The sequence below is a fragment of the Vigna angularis genome, chromosome 7 (genome assembly GCF_016808095.1).
Source record: "Vigna angularis cultivar LongXiaoDou No.4 chromosome 7, ASM1680809v1, whole genome shotgun sequence".
Taxonomy (NCBI): Eukaryota; Viridiplantae; Streptophyta; class Magnoliopsida; order Fabales; family Fabaceae; genus Vigna; species Vigna angularis.
Window position 1 is genome coordinate 9,127,339 of NC_068976.1, and position 11,100 is coordinate 9,138,438.

Genomic DNA, 11,100 nt, shown 5'->3' on the forward strand with positions numbered 1-11,100 from the left:
TGTTCATGTAAGTTGAGTTTCATCCCTTTTTATGTTATCAGTTGCATATAAGTCGTATTTCACTTGCATGCATCCTTTTAGTCATCTATATGGGTTCCTTTTGATTAGTGATCATTATGGTATATTGTTTTTATATGTAGATAGAGCATGTAAGTTGGGAGGACTTTTGTTGGTTAGGGTCCTATGGCCTTGAAGGGATTTGGGATTCTTTAGAGCAAATTCATCTGTTTCTCAGGTAAGGAAAGCTAATTGCATTGTTTTTAAATTATAAATATTTTGAGATTTATAATTTTATAATTGTATAGTGAATTGACTGAATAATTGATCTATGTAATGAGTGTGATATGTTGAAATGTGAAAATGTTGTTTGATTTGTGTTTTAGATGAAATTGTTGAGTTAGTGAAGATTGTGTAATATGAAATTTGGATGTTTTAGCATATGGGATTCAAATGTTTGATTCTTGGATTTGGGCTAGCTTGAACTTGGTTTTGTGTGATTAAGGGAGCTTAAATATGAGCAATTGGTCAAGTGGTATGAGCTTCAACGTTTAAAACTATTTTGAACTCATGCAATGAGAAAGGAGTATTAGTTTGATAAATTGAATAGGTATAAATTCCTTCAAAAGAATAAAATACAATTGTTGATATCTAGTATAGTGTTAACTAGGGCCAAGGTGACGTTGAGAATCCTATTTTGCGAATGGGATAATGTGGAGTGGTGTCAGGGTGATGTTGAGCACCCAATTCTGTTAATGGGTTGTCGTTGAGCGGTGCCAAGGTGTCGTTAAGTGCCATCTGTGTACTGCAGGTCTAGAGCATTTTAACTCTAGGGCGCGCTAAGCGCTAAAAAGTATCGTTAAGCACAACTTGTTGCTAGAAGAATGGCGTTAAGCATCACCTTTTGCAATAAGTATTGCGCTTGGTGCCACCTTTAAGCGTTAGTGTGTATGTTTGAAATTTTCTTCTCCTATGGTTGTTTGAGATAGAATGCAATGTACCTTATGCATGTCTAAGAGTATTATGGTGTTTATTCATGTATGATATTGTAATGAAGATGAGCATTGTATGTGTTGGCATAATTCCATGGATCTCTTGGGAAGATTCTATGATGGTGTTTCTTTAGTGTATGCATTGAAATGGTAGTCTAGACATTGAAGGTTATCATGTCGCTCTAATAAGCATTCAAACCCATGTAATGTAGAATGGGGTATGTGGTGAGAGGTGCAAAAGATCCTAGTCTAGGAGTTTTACCTTGGCCATAGATATTAGCGGACTAACCTTGTGTGTGGTATTCGTAATAGCTTTACAAAAGTAGTAAAGACCACCACAAGTGAAAGACCTCTCGAGATTTCACATCAATGCTTTATCCGGATAATTGAGTCTAGAATAGAAGTTTTACCTTGGCCAAAGATGTTAAAGAACTAACCTTGTGTGTGGTTTTTTTCACAATGACTTTACAAAGCAGTAAAGATCACCACAAGTGAAAGACCTCTCGAGATTTCACATCAATACTTTATCCGGATAATTGAGTATAGAATGAATCTATATGTTTGATATGGTTGTTTTATGAATGAGTAATATATGATGATTATTTCTATGTTTGTTTATGAAAACTCTTTTTGCACACTAACTTATCCTATTTTGTGTTTTGTGGTTGTTGTGTTGTCTTCTTTTTGTGATGATCACCCTATTGATGTGAACAAATAAGGGATATGTGTTGAAGCATCTTTGGTGGAAGACAACAATGTTGCATAGTATTCTTCCTCATCGTTTAATAGTTTTCCTTATGTGTTGTAGATATATTTTATTATTGTAATTATTTTTCTAGATAAATGTATTAATATCATATATGTTAAAGCAATTTTTTTTGGTTTATCAATTTTACAAAGTTTTATTTCATCAGTTGTAAATTGCTAAAATTGAGATGTTATACTCATTTATTTATATTGGAACATGGGAATTTCATTTAGTTGATGTCAAAATAATATTAATAAAAATTATAATTCAACTATTAAATTATGTAATAATAGATCGCCATATAAAAGAATAATGTATCTTGGAGTATTAAATTATCGCAGATAAATGTATTATAAGGAATAGATGAGCTAAAAATACAATTATAATTTAAAAAATGAAAAAGTTGAAGCCCAAAAATAGAAATATTCGTCCATGCAAATAAATTGTAGTATAATAACTAATGTTATTTACTTTTAGTTTAAAACTCGTGTGTATATTAAAAAAATTTAGAAATTGAAAATATAATCAATAAATATTTTTAATAATAAAAATGATAGAAAATATGGAAAAAGGTAAGAAATAAGTTGTCTAAAAATATAAAAGCTAAAGGTTTAAACCCTCGGATCGCCCGCATATTTGTTGGGGAATCTCAAGTGGGTCCTCGTTTTTTCAACTGTCTCAATTCAGTCCATATATCTGTAAAATTGAGCCAATTGGATTTATATATTTGAAAATTTGAGTCAATTAAGCCCTATCCGTTATATTTTCACAGACGGCGTCAAAGTCTACTGACATGGTGCACATATAATATCTTGACGTATAAGTGTTATATTACATGGAATTTGTTATTAAAATTATCAGTGTTTAACGTGGCACAAGACAAAACCTTCTACTCTTACACCACCACTTGCTCGGCCACTTGCGTCGTCCTCTCCTTCATCGTCTCCTGGTAACACTCAATCAGGTATTGTGAATTGATTGAACATTTTTCTATTAAAGGATAAAAATTGATAAAAATTGGAAATTGTTTGATTTTTTTTTTGGGATTTGGGGCTTAGCCGAATCTTGGAGTGGAAGGGGAAAACAATGTGGGAGAGATGAGATTTGTTGACGAGGTGGTGGTGGTGTCCGATGATGTAGGTGAAGAAGCGTTCAGGTCGCGACTGTTGATGGATGCGTTGGAAGAGGAGAAGGGCGTTGTTGGCGGTGGTGGAAGCGGATGTCGGGGGCTTTGACTATGTGCATGTTGCTGGACTAGAGCAGGAACGAGTGCATGTTGCTGGACCAGAGCAGGAACGACCTGAGGGTCCTTGGTGAGACGCTTAATTTGGTCTTCTGCTTCGCGGTGGGGATCGCTGGTTTGGGCCCAGATTTGGTCTTCGAGGCTGATAAAGGTTTTGCTGGAGACAATGGCGGTGGTTCCTCCATTGTAGATTCCTCCATGGTGTCGACTCGATGGCCGATGCACCGCGAGTAGAGAGAGAAAGAGTCACAGTCCAATATGTCGGCGTTTTCGGTGTCAGTGGCGGCGTTAGGGTGGGAGCTGCAAAAGGACGATCTTGAAGGCGCACAGGGAGAGCTTGAGGAAGCAGTGAAGATGGGTGAGTGGGGTTGCGGAAGAGGGTGTCAGTGAAGATGGGTGACTGAGTGAGAGAGAGAGAGGGTGTGAGTGATGCCCTTCTGCTTGATCCATATTTTTTCAAGATAAAAGGTTAATTATCAATTGAATTTTGAATTTTGAATTCAGATCTTGCAATTTCGATAAACGGGTATTTGTATCTGTACATGTTCACTCTCATAAGATTTAGTTTCTTCTGCTTCATTCATTTTCAGATCTTCAAATTACTTTGATTGTTCATTTCATAATTTCTTCTCTCTAATAAAAAGGACAACTTTAAACCTTTTTTCGTTGTCATAATCCCTATTACTTTACTAGGTATCATTGTTTTTTGATGTTCTTGTAGGATACATATCTCAGGGGTGATTTGATACATAATAAGAATGATGAGTCGGTCTGCATTTTCTAAAATCGGGACTTTCCGACCTGGGAATTTAGGTCTGAATGCCATGGCCATGATTGGGAACGTTTGCTTCTCATTTTTTGTTATTGGGGTTTTGGTTTTCACGATTATGACTGTCACTTATGAACCCGAGGATCCTCTATTTCACCCTTCAACCAAGATCACCACATTCAATCGAGACGATGAAGAAGATGATGAGTCGAGGAGTGATTGTCATGTCATAATCCTTTAATTTAAATAAAAATTTTACATAATTAAATAATGCACATCAGCATAAACACGTTATCATAGTTTAAAGCCGTCAGAGAAAACTTAACGGAGAGGGCTTATTTGGCTTAATTTTACAAGTATATAGACTTAATTGAGACAGTTAAACAAACAAGGACCCACTTGAGATTCACCAACAAATATGAGGACTAACCGAGGGTTTAAACCAAAGCTAAACTATAAAAAAATGTAAAGTGTAAACAATTTAAAAATAAAAAACTTATATGGACTTTTTTTTTTGTTTTAGAAAAACAATATAATTATTATTATATTTGTTTAAATAAAGGTTTAAACCCTCGGATCGTCCTCTTATTTGTTGGGGAATCTCAAGTGGATCCTCGTTTTTGCAATTGTCTCAATTGGGTCCATATATTTGAAAAATTGAGACAATTAAGCCATGTCTGTTAAGTTTTCACAGACGAGTGAACAAGATGCTGACGTGTTGCACGCTGATGTACAAGTGTTTTATTATGTGGAATTTTTTTTAAAATTAAGAGTTTTTGAAGTGGCAATTTATTCCTAATCGAACTAAGGAATTTGTTTCCAGATATGGTAAGACTCCCTCCACCACCCACTCCACTCGGCTCATTCCCCCATGGACCTCGTCGTCAGTCGCTGGCCGCCGATCGCGGAGCTCTTATAGCCGATCTAGACGGTGTTGGTGATTGGTGATGGAGATGGTGGTTCTGTGATTCCCCATCTTTCTCGCATGTTCGGTTGAAGTAAGCGATAAAGGCGGTGATGGAAGAGGAGGGAGGGAAGACCGTTTCTTCGGTAGTTGAAGTGGGTTTAAGAGCTCCGTGTCTAAACCTGTTTAAGATGGTTCTTCATCTTATCATTGTTGACGGTGTAGAAATCGGAGAGGATGAGATTGCTGGAAATTCCTGTGAGGATCCAGAGTCAGACCCTTACGGATGTTGATGTTGGTGTTGGGATTTTCCTCTTCCAGCTTTTTACGAAGCTTTGCACTTATTCCTAATGGGTTGATGATTCTTTGCACTCCCAGCTTTGTTGGTCGTGCAACTGCCACAACTCTGAAACTTGCTTCTGTTTCTTCCAAAAGATGTTCATGCCATTGAATTTTCCTACTTCCATCACCACAAAACTAAACCAAACTAAAGTAAACTTAACCAAACCAACAATGTTATACCAAGACCCTTTTCAACCTAACCCATCTTCCCTCTCTCTTTTCTTTTTTATCTCTATCTCTCTCTCTCTCCACACAACACTTTTGCCTTTTTGCTAATTGAGCTCCTTTTTACGCTTCTGTAATATAGTAACGAGAGTGGAAGCAAAATACAGAGAAGTAATTTATGTAATCCAAAGGTTCTTCCTTCGCGCAAGTAATAGTGGAGTTCTCTTCTTCCCCAATCGTATTGGTCTTGCTTCGTTTCGCAAGAGACGGCGTTGTTTTTCCTTTCTCTTTCTTGGGTTCTAGTGCGGTGGTCGCAGGGAAGAGGGGCTCGAGTCCGATGAACCAAGCGCAGCGTTCCCTTCGTGGAGATGTGTGTTTCAGTGGCGGCTCTCCTCTTATTCGTCACTTCCTCGACACCACTCTCCTAACTCAAAGCAAACAAAATCCCTAAATTTTAACATAAACCAATTAAATTTTGCCATGTCATAATCTATTAATTTAAATAAAAATTTCACATAATCAAACAATACACATTAACATATTAACGGACATGGCTTAATTGACTCAAATTTTCAAATATATGGACCCAATTGAGACAGTTGCAAAAACGAGGACCTGCTTGAGATTCTTCAACAAATATGAGGACGATCCGAGGGTTTCAACCTCTAAATAAACTATTATAATAATATAAAATATAGATGTATTATAGAAATAAAAATCATGTAAAAAATAATTATACAATTATATTATTATATGATAATATAAATTAAAATATTTTTATATGTAAACCTTTTCTATATTAATATATGCACTAGAAATGATTTTTTATGAAGGATAAAATGAACATATCATGACAGATGAACATATTATAAATTTAAAAAATCATTTTATATATAATATTTTAATAAATAAATAAGTGAAATGAATATTTTTTGTGATTAAAAGTTAAAAAATAAAATTTAAATTTTTGTATTGTATTTAAAAAATAATTAAAAGTTGGATTAAAGAGTTTTGATTATTATTTTTAAAATATTATTCAGAATAGTTGTATTATTACTATTTTAGAAATTTCTAATTAATTTTTATATTTGAATTTTTTTAATAAATTATTATGTGTATTCATTCTTTATCTTTATGATAATAATCATAATATATTAGTATTTTGGGATGATTATTTATTATGTGTTTTAGAAGTGCATTAAATATTTTAAATTATGATATGTTATATGTTTTGTGATTGTAATTTACAATTGTTTTGAAATTATATTGATATATTGACTAAATTAAAATGTTATAATCTTTTTTCCTATTATGTAATATAGTTTCTTACAGGTATGGAGGTTTCTTTATAGGTTTCGTTCCCTTGAGAGTGACGGAAATCATTCTGGGAGCTTGATGGAGATGAGCTACAACTTAAGGTATGACTAGGAGGATGAAAAAAGAATAAGGACTCTACTCTTGGGAAGATGGTGTTCAAGTTTATTTTTTTCTTCTCTTAAGCTTTCTGAATATGTACATATGTTTTTCTTTAGGCCTTGTATTTTGGGCCAAGGACCTACCTATCTAGAGAGATTAGTAAATGTAGGCGATTTTGAAGATTTCACTGCATCTATAGAGATCCAGAAAATACATGCTTATAGTCAAATGAAAACTCTTTGAGTCTACTTTCCAACAAAAAAACAATCAGCTCATTTGGAGTTTTGTGTAAGAAGTTGTTTTGTGTAAGAAGTTATGACTCAAACTGTCAGTAAATGTCAAAGTTGTCAAGATGTTGTCAATTGGGCTAGTTTTGGGCCTTGGAGAACTTTTGCGCCACATTTGGCTAACTTTGGACTTTAGGAGCGTCTTTGGCCTTGAAAGGAAAGAGATACATCTCCCTCATACGTTCTTCAAAGGGGGAGGCTCCCTTGAAAGGTTGGTGAAGAAAAAAGGCTCTCTCATGCACTCCCCTTAAACAAAGGAAGCTTCTAGGACCTTAGATAGTTCAATGACCTTCTTTCAAATGCATTTACCTTTTTCTTGTCTAAAGGGTTCTCTTTCTGCTATGAAAGGAGAGCTCCTCCTCTTGTAAACTCATCTTGAAAATAAATATTAGTGAAACTTTGCCAAATTGTAATTTCACTTTCTTGAAGATCACTTAGGTTGTCTTCCACAAAGACTCTTCCTAAACCTTTACTTGTATGTTGGCCTAACCTTTCAAGAGCATTCCCTAAACCACTTTTCACATCACACTTACGTCATCAATCAAGTCTTCTGTGTGCTCAAGACAGGGAAAAGAGGAGCAAATCTATCATTTGCAACAACAGGACCTTGCCCAGCAGAGGAAGCTGCTCGCATAGTGCCAACATGTCTAGAAGCTTCATGTGAGCATTGCTTTCAAACCTACGCTCAACAAAAGTCATCTTGCGCTTAACGTTAGTGAGCTGCTTCAGTAACTTCACATTTTCTTTGTTGCACGTGTCACATATGTAAAGGTTGTGCTTCCATGTGGCTTGTAATCCTTGTATGATGGTTGATGTATGCTTGCACAAACCAGGGGGCTGAATATTCTATAAATCCAGTATCCCCATCCTTTGTAAGGGACTTCTGAGATGAGTTAGAATTGAATCTTGTTGAAATCATTTCAGGCCTGTTCTTTTCTTAAGAGTCATCGAGAGAGAGTGTGAGAGTTTCCTCTAGCCTCTCTTCCTAGTTAGGCATCTGGTCCTAAGTCAAGCTACACCAATCCAGACCATACACACCATATTCTATAAAGTTATTTTCTTTCGTTCCATTCACTTTAGCTTTCTCTTTTGTTTTTTTACAACATTTATTTTATTTTACATGTTCCATTATACTCTTTTACATTTGTATATCATAGATTTTCAAACTCATTTTCCTTCTTAAGAAAATATAAAAAAATGATAAAGTTATAAAATTAAAAAAAAATTGATTTTTTTTTGTATTTCTAAAGGTTTGACTATTCGTGTGATCGTGTGCATCATCCTAGTATTAAATACTCTTATTTCTAAATAATTAAATAATGTTTTAAAGGTAAGAGTACTCATGTGATCGTCAACATTGTCCTAATGCTTAATACCTTCATTTTTCTCAACCATGTTAAAATACAAAAAAAATATAAAATCTTCAAAAATAAAAAATATAGTCTTATCCATCACTTGAACTTTTATGTTTGTGTTACCATTCACATCATATAACATTTTTTTTAATAATTCCAGAAAATATATAAAATACTCAAAAATAAAAAATATCAATATTTTCAATGAAAAAGTGTCAGAAGTATGTTATCCCTGATTTTTCATCGTGAATGGAGATACGTAAGAGGAAGGGTCGTCCTTGTCAAGTTCACTTTTCAAAAATTCAAAACAATCCATAATAATTTTCAAAAAAATACAAAGTACCACATAACCGTGATTTCTCATTTCGAATGAGAATACATTGGAATAATGCCAATCCTTGTCAGATCCATAAAACAAAAAAAATGTTTTTGTTTCTTTATAGTGTTACTTTTTAGAAAATTAAACATTTTAAAAATCATATCAACTTTGTACAATTAATTAATTAAATGTATACTACCTTCGGGCAAACATAGTAGAGTGCTAAGACTTCTTATTTTATGATTTTCCTTAGTTTTTCTAGAATAAATTATGGTGGCGAGTCTAAAACTTCTTTTCAAACTTGTTTTGTTTTCGGTTCGCCGTCTCGTCACGATATTGGTTTCGACGCTTTGGTAGTCATTACTTCAACCTCAACCCTCTGTTTTATTCTTGCATTCTTCTCTCTCAAGGCGTCCATCTCCTCAACACTTCTTTTCTTAAACTCGATGAACTTCTACTACATCTTTGTCTGGGCTTCTAAAATAGCGACTATGTCAGCCGAGGAGGGTCTTTCTTCTCCATCCATTCTACTTCTCGCAGACACCATAGACGCTTTCTTCACAAAATACAAGTCAGCCCAACGGTGAACGCTAATTGTTCTTCCAGAGTCAAGTATGTTTGCAAAGATCTCCAAATACTCTCCAAACACTTCCAACCTTCAATCTCTATATACTCGTCCTCCTCCCTAGAGCTTATTCTCCTTAAGACAAAAATGGATTGTGCTTGTACAAGACACTCTGCTCAAGTTAGCCTCTCACGTCAACAAACAATAATTGCGTAATGAAAACATAATTAACATACCTCATGAAATGTGTTATTTATACTCACTGTTTATTTGCTTTTTCCTGGATGAGCTTGGGCCCATTGACTCAAATACTTGTTGACTTTTGAATCATTATAGTTAACCATGAACCATAGTAATTAAATGTCTTATATGATGTTGTACTGGCCAAATAGGGATGAATCAAGTACATGTAGACTTAATAGTCTGAAAAGTACTCGTCCAAGAACAAGTTTTATACCGGTATGACCAAAAGGCACTCGATCATGGTACATAAAGTTACAAAACTAACTTGGAATTAGTTTTGTTAGTTTTTAGCTAGCTGTTATCAGTTGTCATACTCTCTGTTCAAGAGTTCAATCATATGGTTTAATTGCACGACGACTTATGCATTTTTCAGTCAATAGCTGATTGATAATTGATTATTCATGTCTATTATAGCACGACAAGCCAAGAACATAGTGAAGAATTTGGGGGATTCACTTTTACAACTAATTCAAAGTAGTGGGATACACAGGATTAACTTTTCAGCACTTACGCACCCTTTGCTTTGTTAGTCGTTAGTTGGATTATCTAACTATGATTAAGTGCACACACCCTTTTTACAGAAACAAGAAAGGTGGCATAGCCATGTGGATTACATTCCGTAGACCTTCCCTTTCTCTAAGTTGCGTGGAGATCTTTCTTTTTTTCTTTTCTTCCTACCCTCTTTTTCTTTTATGAATGCAAAGATTCAGAACGATCATTCTAGTGGATGCAGAACAGTGCATGCTTCACCTTCAGCTTGTCCTCTTTGCAATTGTTTATTTTTTGTTTTTGTATTGTTCTCTTGTGAAAACAAAAGTAAAGTTCATTTTACTTTTTTTCATGAGTATAACACAAATTATTTCTATAAAGTCGGTGTATGTGATAACGCTTGGTATGTGAACATGATGGAATAAGAATGGCGTTGATAACAAAGGTTTTAGTATTTTAGAACAATTTTTCTTGGAGTAGTTTAAAGGCATATTTGTTTGTCTCCATGAAATGGAGTGAGTGGTAAACAAGAAAAGGAGTACAAATATAATGGTTTTGGTTTCTTGGTCGCTTTGACAAAACACCCATTAATTGTAAATTATGATCCAATGCATAAAGGTGGAGGCTTTTTATTATGGAGGACACAATCTGATTTTGTAGGAAGATTGTACTAGATGGTAGTGATCATCACTTCATGAGAGAGGGAGAAAAATTCAAGAGGGTAAAATGTTTTTCCAAAAGGAAACAATCTTACTCCTAAAGAAGAACCAAAGGTTATGAGATCAGTAACGTGTTCCCCCACCCCAATAATTGTAGAATAATATGATGCTTTGATTCTTAGCTTGGTGGTCTTGAACTTTCTCTTTTGACCTTGTCTCATATGTTGTCATTGCTTAATAAATTCAAATGAATACAGATTTTGGCTAAAACTCATAATGTAATTTTCCTCTATTCTTTTTATGCTTACAACTGTAAAATCTAAAAGAACAATGACCCCACAGAAGCACACTGATTAGCCTGCACAATGAAACATACTCTTCAAGCTTTACCAATTCATAGTCAAACTCTTCACCTTTCATATTTTGTTTCCCACTTTTCTTCTTTCCAATTTAGCACAGACCATTCTCTTTTCATATTTTCAATCTTTTTCTTTACTTTCAAATCACCTACCAAACTGTTCAACATGCTTTATTTAATCAAAACTGTATCATCACTGAGAGAAACTTGAACTTCACAAATTCCACAAAGCACTTTCTAAGCCTCTCT